This window comes from Schistocerca gregaria, chromosome 5 (genome assembly GCF_023897955.1).
Source record: "Schistocerca gregaria isolate iqSchGreg1 chromosome 5, iqSchGreg1.2, whole genome shotgun sequence".
Classification (NCBI taxonomy): Eukaryota; Metazoa; Arthropoda; class Insecta; order Orthoptera; family Acrididae; genus Schistocerca; species Schistocerca gregaria.
Genome location: NC_064924.1, coordinates 389124018 through 389136729, shown reverse-complemented (window position 1 = coordinate 389136729; position 12712 = coordinate 389124018). Strand labels below are relative to the sequence as shown.

The window sequence follows — 12712 nt, the reverse complement described above, 5'->3', positions numbered from 1 at the left end:
GCTGAAGTCAGACTTATATAGCACACAGTGAGTTCGGTTAATGATGGAAGCCGTGTTATTTAAAGAAGCACATTTTTCCTTCCAGTCGTCCAAATAAATACATGACTACTCAACCTCTTCGCGAGTCCTTGTTACTTCAGTGTGTTACTTATACCATACTCGCTGATAATTAGGAGGCGAACGCATCCGCGGATTGTCAGTGCTGAGCGAGAAACAAGAACACACTCCCATTATCACAATCCCTCTAGACGCGTTCTTTCTCCGCTGCTGGCATTACCTTGAGCCAAACCGTCTTTTTCCGTAGAGGCACAAACAGGAAAGAGATTTGTTGGCCAGGGAATTCGAATTATGGAAAGTACTTTGCGGGATTAATATTTATAACAGTGATCACGGACGAAATATACGGGAGAAAGAGGCGGTCAATAACGGAGACGAAGGATTTAAAAAAACAGCTATAGAAGAAGAGTTTCCGAAAAAATATTGGAGAGATGGTCACCCAAATTGTACTCTTAAGTCGTCGGCTCATGTGGTTGGTGGGTGGCAGTGTTGTTTCTTCTAGTGCTGTTCGTTCGGTCGCTCGTTCATTACCCTATGTGCGTCGAGTCGACATGGCGGTAAGATGGGATTTTGTGTTCTCTATTTGAACAGGGTCTAGCACCGCAGCAACGGTGATTGCATGCAAGATGACTTCTTAACAATGGGTGGCTTCATCGATGTAACGGCCGTAAGGAGAGTACCGGTTTCGCTTGGCTCGATTCATCTGCAAGGTTGGCTGATCGCACTGCATGTACACTCCTGGAAATTGAAAAGAACACCGTGAATTCATTGTCCCAGGAAGGGGAAACTTTATTGACAAATTCCTGGGGTCAGATACATCACATGATCACACTCACAGAACCACAGGCACATAGACACAGGCAACAGAGCATGCACAATGTCGGCACTAGTACAGTGTATATCCACCTTTCGCAGCAATACAGGCTGCTATTCTCCCATGGAGACGATCGTAGAGATGCTGGATGTAGTCCTGTGGAACGGCTTGCCATGCCATTTCCACCTGGCGCCTCAGTTGGACCAGCGTTCGTGCTGGACGTGCACACCGCGTGAGACGACGCTTCATCCAGTCCCAAACATGCTCAATGGGGGACAGATCCGGAGATCTTGCTGGCCAGGGTAGTTGACTTACACCTTCTAGAGCACGTTGGGTGGCACGGGATACATGCGGACGTGCATTGTCCTGTTGGAACAGCAAGTTCCCTTGCCGGTCTAGGAATGGTAGAACGATGGGTTCGATGACGGTTTGGATGTACCGTGCACTATTCAGTGTCCCCTCGACGATCACCAGAGGTGTGCGGCCAGTGTAGGAGATCGCTCCCCACACCATGATGCCGGGTGTTCGCCCTGTGTGCCTCGGTCGTATTCAGTCCTGATTGTGGTGCTCACCTGCACGGCGCCAAACACGCATACGACCATCATTGGCACCAAGGCAGAAGCGACTCTCATCGCTGAAAACGACACGTCTCCATTCGTCCCTCCATTCACGCCTGTCGCGACACCACTGGAGGCGGGCTGCACGATGTTGGGGCGTGAGCAGAAGACGGCCTAACGGTGTGCGGGACCGTAGCTCAGCTTCATGGAGACGGTTGCGAATGGTCCTCGCCGGTACCCCAGGAGCAACAGCGTCCCTAATTTGCTGGGAAGTGGCGGTGCGGTCCCCTACGGCACTGCGTAGGATCCTACGGTCTTGGCGTGCATCCGTGCGTCGCTGCGGTCCGGTCCCAGGTCGACGGGCACGTGCACCTTCCGCCGACCACTGGCGACAACATCGATGTACTGTGGAGACCTCACGCCCCACGTGTTGAGCAATTCGGCGGTACGTCCACCCGGTCTCCCGCATGCCCACTATACGCCCTCGCTCAAAGTCCGTCAACGGCACATACGGTTCACGTCCACGCTGTCGCGGCATGCTACCAGTGTTAGAGACTGCGATGGAGCTCCGTATGCCACGGCAAACTGGCTGACACTGACGGCGGCGGTGCACAAATGCTGCGCAGCTAGCGCCATTCGACGGCCAACACCGCGGTTCCTGGTGTGTCCGCTGTGCTGTGCGTGTGATCATTGCTTGTACAGCCCTCTCACAGTGTCCGGAACAAGTATGGTGGGTCTGACACACCGGTGTCAATGTGTTCTTTTTTCCATCCCAGGAGTGTATTTTTGTTTAAGTGAGTTTGTGGAAAACCTCGTCTATATGTCTTGAACCAACGGTGAGTGAACTGCAGCGCCGCTTCGCAACAGCAGTGAACACAGCAACTCCAAACAAGTTCGCAAATCATACGGCGAATTTGATTGCTGTCTGCATGTTTACCGTGCGTTTGGTGGAACGCAAATTTATAGTTTGTCGAAGATAAATCTAAACTTCGATTCTGTGTAAGGTTACATGCGCATGTACGATTGAGAAACACTTTCGTGAAATCGCATGGGTTTTTGAAAATAAGAACTTTATAGTCCAATGCAGAAATTAAAATTAATGATTCTGTCGAAGGTAGGGAGTGTTAGGGGTCTATACGGGTATTGTGTTAAGTTGTACTTTAATATGGACCCGTTTCAGTGTGTTAGGTGTCTTCTCCGTGTTCCCGCAAACACGTAACATAATTTACTACTTGATGTTTTCTGCACTGTCGTAACTGTTTTGCGTAGTAAACTACACCTTTGGGGGAAAGGCCACTTGCAATTTGTACAGAAACCAGGTGGCATGAAAGGGAGACAGTGATTGGGAAGAGAGGGAGACAGGGTTGTAACCTCTCCCGAGTTTTATTCAATCTGTGTATTGAGCAAGCAGTAAAGGACACAACAGAAAAATTCGGAGTAGGAACTAAAATCCGTCGAGAATAAATTAAAACTTTGAGGTTCGTCGATGAGACTGTAATTCTGTCAGACGGCAAAGGTCCTGCAAGAGCAGCTGAACGGAATGGACAGTGTCTTGAGAGGAGGATGTAAGATGAACATCAACAAAAGTAAAACGAGGATAATGGAATGTAGACGAATTAAATCGGGTGATGCTGAGGGTATTAGATTAGGAAATGAGACGGTTAAAGTAGTAAATGAATTTTGCTATTTGGGGAGCCAAATAACTAATGATGGCCGAAGTAGAGAGGATATAAAATGTAGACTGGCAATGGCAAGGAAAGCGTTTCTGAAGAAGAGAAATTTGTTAGCATCGAGTATAGATTTAAGCGTCAGGAAGTATTTTCTGAAAATATTTGTATGGAGTGTAGCCATGTATGTAAGTGAAACGTGGACGATAAATAGTTTAGATAAAAAGAGAATAAAAGCTTTCGAAATGTGGTGCTGTAGAAGGATGCTGAAGATTAGATGGGTAGATCACATAACTAATGAGGAGGTATTGAATAGAATTGGGGAGAAGAGGAGTTTGTGGCACAACTTGAGGAAAAGAAGGGACATGTTTTGAGGCATCAAGGAATCACCAATTTAGTATTGGAGGGCAGCGCGGAGGGTAAAAATCGCAGAGAGAGACCAAGAGATGAATACACTAAACAGATTCAGTAGGTTGTAGGTTGCAGTAGGTACTGGGAGATGATGAAGCTCGCACAGGATTGAGTAGCATGGAGAGCTCCATCAAACCAGTCTCTGGACTGAGGACCACAACAACAACCAAACACGTTAAGTACAATTGGTAGTCTGCAAATCAAGTAAATTCTAATCTAATATTGTTCAGTACACAGATCTCAGTCAACGATAGAAATGCCTGCATTTATGCCCATCACACCATGTCGGGTCTTCTAAAACATAATTTTTCTGAAAGACCACGTATTTTTAAAGAATTCATATACTAGGCCAGATGTTTTCAAATTGTACGTCGCGGTTCCCACAGGTGTCATCGCCTTATAGTAGGTGCGCCGCGGTGGTTTCGAAAAAATAATAATTTGGTTAATTACCTTTCTGAGTAAAAGCCAAGTGTACGCACTAATAGCGATAAAATGCTATGTGTTGTTACTGTGACAGAGTGGTAGATGGCAGTCGAAAGTACAACGTGGCTTACTTGGTTGACTATTAGGGTAAAACTTAGTTTTACCGAATAAAGATCCTAAAATTATTTTTGGTTAAAAACCTTAATATTTCCAGCGCAACATGCAGTTGCAGTTCTAAAGACATACATAGACGAAAGTATGACAACAGTTACTTGACTTTCGGTTTTACGTGTGTTACAGTTCGAAATAAAGAACGACCATTGTGTCTTCATGTTTTCGCGGCGTAAAGACTGTTCCATAAAATTTCGGGCGTACAGCCGCATAAATTCAGCTTCTTCTAATATTTTGGCTGAATAACGTCCAGCCTTCTTCAGAGTGAGCCGAGATGACTAACGTTCCTTCCAGCACTAGCTCCGTCCTTTTAAACACGTGAACCTAACCACTGCGTATGCGGCCAAAGGTACACAAGGCGCCACAGACGTTGACAGGTGGCAAAGAGGTGTTACATATGCATGTAAATTAAATCTGACTGCGCAGTCGATCCACATGGTGATATAGATGCGTCACGGAGAGCTGCACCGTCGCAACGTCTGTGTTTTAATTACCGAAATTTCCGGATTCCATGATTCGTCCAAGCTTAAGCCGTTATCTCTATTAATTAAATTCGTCGCAAACGGAATTTCAATAGCTTCTTTCACTACTGAATCCCAGAGAAATGAAGTCGACGTTAAAGTTTCGACATTATCGTACATCATAGTGTGTCCAGTGTCAATAGAATGCTCCGACAACGCAGATTTATTGGGTTGCAAGAGACGGGTGTAGCTGCTGGGCTCTGTGAATCTCTCATGTGCCATCTGTCCGATGTATCAACGGCCGCACTCACAGGGGATCTTATAAACCCCAGAATTCCGAGACACCAGATCATCTTTAATGGAAACCAGTAGTACTGCAGTCTTTGGTGAAGGACGAAAAATCACTTTCAATTTTTGTTTTCTGAGGACCCGTCCTATTTTTGACGAAAGGCTTCACACGTGTGGCAGGAAAGCCATGGCTTCATGACTTTCCGTGTCTTCTTCCGCTGTTCTTGTGGCCAGTGTTGACATTAGTCGATGAAAGTAAACGGCAGGGATATTCGTATCCTAAATTGTGTTCCGTCTTTAGTGGCATCTACACCAATGGGATGTTAATGCGCTATCTAATATTTATCATGACTGTCGCATTAGAACCTACGTAAGTAGCTACATGAAGCTTTTAACATTCCATTTTCAACGTGTGAACAGGGTAGAAAGGGATAAACTTTACAGTAAGTTTTAGTACACAGGTCTTAGGAAGATGTCAGCATGGGTCATAGTTCCCATCAACACAAAAGGGGAATTCTGTTTTTTCTGGGAAGAAAACGTGCACAAGGATAAATTACTCATCTATGCACGGCTGATGAGAGTCGCTAGATATAACACAGTTGCACTAATTCTGTAGTTTGTTTCTTATGCTAATGCCAAAACTAGATACGTCAAGCGAAGAAGTAAATGTGTGTTCCATGATCAAACTATCGTGTGAGGCAGCTGAAGGAGGAGGAACTAATTCATCACATTCCTAACAAGGAACTCTGAAAGAAGTTATTAAAGCCAAGATGATGAAGTGGATAATTCACGTGCCCTGTCACTCACTGACTTGTGCCTCCTTTCGTGAAAGAAGTCTTCTGTAAGGTCGGGCCCTAATGAATCTGTCGGAGGGAGCGTAAAAAGACCCGGGCTCGTCGGGTAATTGAATGAAATGTAAGGCGGCGCGGAGATTTTCTGAGACCTGTGTCACTACAGAGGGAAAAGCACGGGGTCTCTTTGTAGCCCCTTACGTGGACGCCGAGTTACTCTGGAACTATCGTAGATAGCAATGCAGGACACGTTTCCGAAGCGAACTGCTGTTCAACTGTGTACAGCTACGTATTTACTCATCGACAAATATCGCGAAACTGATACGCATATTGCGAAACCGGATTGACGTGAGCTGTCTGAGACGCTTCTGTGCTGAACCAGAACTCGACCCGGTTTTTCTGCTTATCGCGAACAGACACCTTAACTCATTTGGTCATCCGATCACGCCTACAGGACTCAGCCAAACTTCCGTACGTGTATGTAACGGGGTCCACATCCTTTACGCTCACACATTTCATGATTCCAACACAGGTAGAGATGGTTTTTTAATCTTATCCCTTCGACGCATGGATACATCATGTTTTTATACAATTTATATATCTTCACATTACAACGGAAACTGTTCTGACTGTTGCAACTGTTTATGTATACATATCTGAAGGCCACTGCAATATGAAGATCCACACCACGTATAAACACAGACATTGCAGTCCCCAAGTTCGTCGACCAATGTTTTCTGCAAGATAAAGGCTAGCCGTACCAATATAAAACCCTATTCTTTGATTCGTACATGAAGCAAGAGAAAATGACAGCCTCTGTCATGCTGCGCATGTCATGTCCTATTCGGATTCACTTCGCATAATACCTTCCCGAAGTGAGACGGAGGTAGTAAAAAAGTTACACAAGATGCATTAAATACTAATTCTTAAAATAACAACTGACAATTTTGCCACAGCAACTTGGGGTTTCTACCAACGGTTTGAACTGACGTTTCCTGAGCATCTCTTTCGGAGGCTGCACCGACGTCTTACGAATCTAACAGCGTGTCTATGGTTAACACCGACTAAATAAATTCTAAAATTACCGGAGATGTACTTCTAACGGCAACTCACAATATAGCAAACTAAGCGCTTTCCTTAAGATGATGATGATGATTGGTTTGTAGAGCGCTCAACTGCGCGGTCTTCAGCACCCGTACAAATTCACCATCTGGACAGTCCAGTCTAGCCACTGTCACGAATGGAATGATGAAGGCAACATAAACACCAGTCTCCGGGCAGAGAAAATCCCCGACCCGGCCGGGAATTGAACCTGGGACCCCTGATCCAGAAGAAATAACGCTAGCCACTAGACCACGAGCTGCGGACGCGCTTTCCTTAAGAGCTGCACTACACTTTTCAGAAATTTTTCTGACGTATTTATATCTTCTATTCGTTTCTCCCATTACTAATTTCATGCGTTCTTCAATTCCACGTAACTTCGAAAATTTGCCACTAAGTATTTAGTCAGCTCCAGAAGTTAACGACTGTTGGCGTAACCTGACAATCATGGGTTTCTTCTTGCTGACTTGGAATCAGATTCAGACTTCGTGAGATCTGTAATGAAGCACACATGTAGATTCTGAAACTAACTGACATACTAGTATCATCCTGTGTCTTTTGTTACTTCTAATGTATGTTAATCATCTTCTTCTTGCAGCAAAAAGATTTAACTGCAACATTTTTGAGGGTTATAGGAGGACAGTTATAAAATAAACAACCAATTCTCTTAGAGAATGATCTACGAAAGGAATATTTAAAAATGAAGATGCGCGGTTAAATGCAAACCGAGTGCAGTTCCATTCTGAAAAGTTTCATACTCTGCGATAGAAATTCAGAACAAAAACTACAGTCCGTTCAGTGAAATACAAGAATTAAATAACCTTCAGTTTCGGAAGTGGACACAGGCGAAACCTCAATTGGAAAGCTCGCTAAGAATGAAGCAACTGATCTCATCTTCGTTTCCACTATATACACTCCTGGAAATTGAAATAAGAACACCGTGAATTTATTGTCCCAGGAAGGGGAAACTTTATTGACACATTCCTGGGGTCAGATACATCACATGATCACACTGACAGAACCACAGGCACATAGACACAGGCAACAGAGCATGCACAATGTCGGCACTAGTACAGTGTATATCCACCTTTCGCAGCAATGCAGGCTGCTATTCTCCCATGGAGACGATCGTAGAGATGCTGGATGTAGTCCTGTGGAACGGCTTGTCATGCCATTTCCACCTGGCGCCTCAGTTGGACCAGCGTTCGTGCTGGACGTGCAGACCGCGTGAGACGACGCTTCATCCAGTCCCAAACATGCTCAATAGGGGACTGATCCGGAGATCTTGCTGGCCAGGATAGTTGACTTACACCTTAGAGCACGTTGGGTGGCACGGGATACATGCGGACGTGCATTGTCCTGTTGGAACAGCAAGTTCCCTTGCCGGTCTAGGAATGGTAGAACGATGGGTTCGATGACGGTTTGGAAGTACCATGCACTATTCAGTGTCCCCTCGACGATCACCAGAGCTGTACGGCCAGTGTAGGAGATCGCTAACCCGCACCGTGATGCCGGGTGTTGGCCCTGTGTGCCTGGTCGTATGCAGTCCTGATTGTGGCGCTCACCTGCACGGCGCCAAACACGCATACGACCATCATTGGCACCAAGGCAGAAGCGACTCTCATCGCTGAAGATGACACGTCTCCATTCGTCCCTCCATTCACGCCTGTCGCGACACCACTGGAGGCGGGCTGCACGATGTTGGGGCGTGAGCGGAAGACGGCCTAACGGTGTGCGGGACCGTAGCCCAGTTTCATGGAGACGGTTGCGAATGGTCCTCGCCAATACCCCAGGAGCAAGTGTCCCTAATTTTCTGGGAAGTATCGGTGCGGTCCCATACGGTACTGCGTAGGATCCTACGGTCTTGGCGTGCATCCGTGCGTCGCTGCGGTCCGGTCCCAGGTCGACGAGCACGTGCACCTTCCTCCGACCACTGGCGACAACATCGATGTACTGTGGAGACCTCACGCCCCACGTGTTGAGCAATTCGGCGGTACGTCCACCCGGCCTCCCGCATGCCCACTATACGCCCTCGTTCAAAGTCCGTCAACTGCACATACGGTTCACGTCCACGCTGTCGCGGCATGCTACCAGTGTTAAAGACTGCGATGGAGCTCCGTATGCCACGGCAAACTGGCTGACACTGACGGCGGCGGTGCACAAATGCTGCGCAGCTAGCGCCATTCGACGGCCAACACCGCGGTTCCTGGTGTGTCCGCTGTGCCGTGCGTGTGATCATTGCTTGTACAGCCCTCTCGCAGTGTCCGGAGCAAGTATGGTGGGTGTGACACACCGGTGTCAATGTGTTCGTTTTTCCATTTCCAGGAGTGTATAATACAGTCACAGTTGGTTTGAAAATTATGAAAGTAGTTTATCTTTTATATTTTCATTTCCAATTGAGTTACGAAATTATTTTTTGGTGAAACGCGAATCACTGAGAGAAAAGTTTCTGACTTGGAGACGTATTACATGTAATTGTGACACTACTATCGAACATGGGAAGGCTAAGTTGATGTTGAATTCCTAAGTTCTCTTCGTCTCAACGCGACGGTGCTGCAAGTTACTCGCATCCCATTCATTGATGTAACGCGAGCAAACCCCTGATAGCGTGTCTGGCTGCCATCAAGTGCGCCCCTGCAAGTGCTCTGCCGTTAACTGTTGCATTCGGCTCCGTCAGTCTCTGCTGTAGAAGAGAGGTGCCTTCAAAATCTGTGGTCCTGTTGAAAGCTTCGCCTCGGAAAGCAGAGTTCCTTCTCATGTCGTCGGAATCACAACGTTTCAGTCCTAGAAAAATCCATCTACCAATCTCAAAAACATACCTTTTCTCCGCCAGTGGCGTAGTTGTTTTGTTGTTAAATATCTTCCACCAGTAATTGGCAAAACCATCAAACCGAAAAAAATCAACTCAAGCGTTACGTCCATCATAGTCACACACCTGACGGCCACCTGCAAGCTACACGTTTTTTTAAAATCTTGTTTCTGTTGATTTTAGGAGGGCTAAGAGAGAGCAGTGGCTTAAGGTAGAAGCAGTCACTCTTGTTGAGCTAGCGGCCTTCTCACATAGGGCGCGAGAGCGGACAGAGGTTCATGGCACTTACTCTTGGGTCGAGGAAGTGCTCCAAAAAACGGTTGAAGAATCAGGAGTGATCAACGGAATGGGTACACAGAGGGCACTGGAAACCATTGCATTAATGACAGGTAATGTGTATTTTCAGTACATGTGGCCTGTAATTGATAAAATTGTCCTATTGATCTCTCATTTCACTATACATTCCGGAATAGTTCCCTGTTCTGGATGGGGGCGGTAGCCAAGAGGAAAGGAACAAATAACCAACGAAGGCATAACATTCTACGAGTCGGGGCATGCACTGTCAGACATTTTGAAACGTCCCCCTAGAAAAATTAATGAATTACTGTGCTGATAAACCCCTTACGTTATCCGATTTTCAAACAGCTGAGCACAACTGAAAGTACTCAGACATTTACCTCTTTACTTACTCTGATTAACACTGACACACAATGTTTGTATCGCAACGCTGTCTGACTCAATAACCTCTACAAAAGAATGGCCCTGACTAACAATAACCTATACCTTTCATGACTCACTTACATCACAAAAATCTTCGTTACTCGAACTACTGCAATACAGCGAGCGGCAATACTGCCAGCTAAATAAAAGAGTCTAACTACTGAAGACACTAGCTACTGATAGGCATAGTTAGCAAATGAAAGATTTTGATAGAGAACAGACAATGTATTTACCTTAATATCACTCAAAAGTCATCATTTATTTATCAGTTCATGATATACAGTATTAAAAAATTACTCTTTCTGATGGAAACACGTCCAGATCGGCCGCTCTCAAAATTCTGCCATCTTTCTCCCCACATCCACCACTGCTGGCGGCTCACCTCCAACTGCGCAACACTACGCGCTGTTCACATCCAGCTGCCCAACACTACAATAGCGACTATTTCAACAATGCCAACCAGCCACAGACTGCACACAGCACAGCCAGTGATGTTCATACAGAGGACTACTTGAAGTTAGCAACATAAAAATCTAAACAGCCTACTTACATCTAAACAGCCTTCTTACAATTTGCATGTAGTTCTAAAGCTATAAAAACAAGTCTGAAATATGAAGGCTCAATCTAGAAGTAATGAGAATCAGTGAAGTGAAAGGAAAGAAGATAAGGATATCTGCTCAGACCAATGCAGGGTAGTGTCAACAGCAGCATAGTATTATATAACGGAACTAGCATTCAATATGAATAGGAAAGTAGAGCAGTGAGTGAGGCACTGTGAACGGTTCAGTGATGGGGTTGTTCTCATCAGGTTCGACAGCAGAGCAGTCCCGACAACGGTAGTTCAGATATACATGCCAACGTCGCAAAAGGGTAGAGAATATCTTGCAAGATACTGAACAGGTGATGCAGTATGCCAAGGGAGACGAAAATTTAAGAATCATGCGGTACTGAAACACGTTGTAAGGAAGGAACAGAAGAAAGGGTCAGAGGAGAATATGCTATAGGCATTACAAATGAGAGAGGAAACAGTTTAATGAAAACCTGCAACAAATTTGAAATTGAATGGTTAAAAAAGGAGGAGGTATACATAGAACGGACTCAGATACATGGGAAGATTCCAGCTGGATTGCATCACAGTCAGGCAGAGATTCCGGAACAGGTACTGCATCGTAAGGCGTACCCAGGAGCACATGCAGACTCAGATCATAATTTAGAAATGATGAAGAGCAGATAGAAATTTATGAGAGTCATCCAGAAGAGTCAATGTGGAAGCAGTTCGGATACTGAAATAGTGGGGAATGATAGGACCCGTTTGAAATTTGCTAATGGTGTAGATACTGTGATGATGAATACCACAGAAGGTAGCTTATCTGAAGAGGAGAGGATACCTCTGAAGACAGCAGTTATAGATGTTATACAGATGTACTACAAGGAGAAAACTGCTAAAAACTATTGAGTGACAGAGGATATACTTCTGTTGATCGATGGAAGAAGGAAATACATAAATGTTCACCTGAAAGACAGTATTACATAAATATAAAACACGTAGGAACGAAATAAACAGGAAGCGTAGAGCAGCAAATGCTAAACGGGTGCTGGAGAAATATAAAGAAATCGAAAAAGATACGATTCTCAGAAGAACTAACATAGCATACATAAAAGTAAAAACAATCTGCGGTGAAATTCAAAGCAACGATGGTGAGATGAAGAGAGTAATGGGAATTCCAAGGTTAAACCCTGAAAGAAGAGCGAATAGGTGGAAAGAGCACATGAAAGGCCTCTATGAAGGGAAGAAACAAAATGATATAGGAAGGTACTGAACCGTTAAGAAAGATATAGGGGATCTAGTATCAGAGTTAAAAGTTAAAAGAGTTCTGGAAAATCAAATAAAGAACAAGAAATGAAATAGCTCTGAGCATTATGGCAGTTAACTTCTGAAGTCATCAGTCCCGTAGAACTTACAACAACTAAAACCTAACTAACCTAAAAACAGCACACACATCCATGCCCGAGGCAGGATGCGGACCTGCGATCGTAGCGGTCGCGCGATTCCAAATTGTAGCGCCTACAATCGCTCGGCCACCCCGGCCGGCTAAAGAACAAGAGAAGATAACATTCCATATGAGTTTTTAAAATCAATGGGTGAATTAGTATTCAAATTGGTGTGTAGAATCAACGAGGCTGGCGATGTACCACCAGACTTTTTTTACTGTAACCCACATCCAACATGAGTGGAGAGTCCACATTTGGGATCAACAAACAGCAGAAAACTTAGTAAGCGAAGACAAGAAGGGAAAGCCATTCTAACTGACAACAAGTCATAGAAAAAACTAATTCCCCAAATGTAGTCGGAAACGACTCAAAGGAACAACATTCCTTTCTTTTGCACGATCGCAAAGCCATAGTTAGCAGACATGTGCTCACCACCCTAGTTCGAAGTGA

General features: G+C 45.1%; 1 protein-coding gene across 1 annotated transcript in view; it reads right to left on the bottom strand.

The window, feature by feature from the left end:
• The window catches only part of LOC126272493 (sex peptide receptor), a 3488090-nt gene that overhangs the window by 3375603 nt on the left and 99775 nt on the right, over positions 1–12712 (bottom strand). The gene's annotated exons all lie outside the window — the stretch shown is intronic.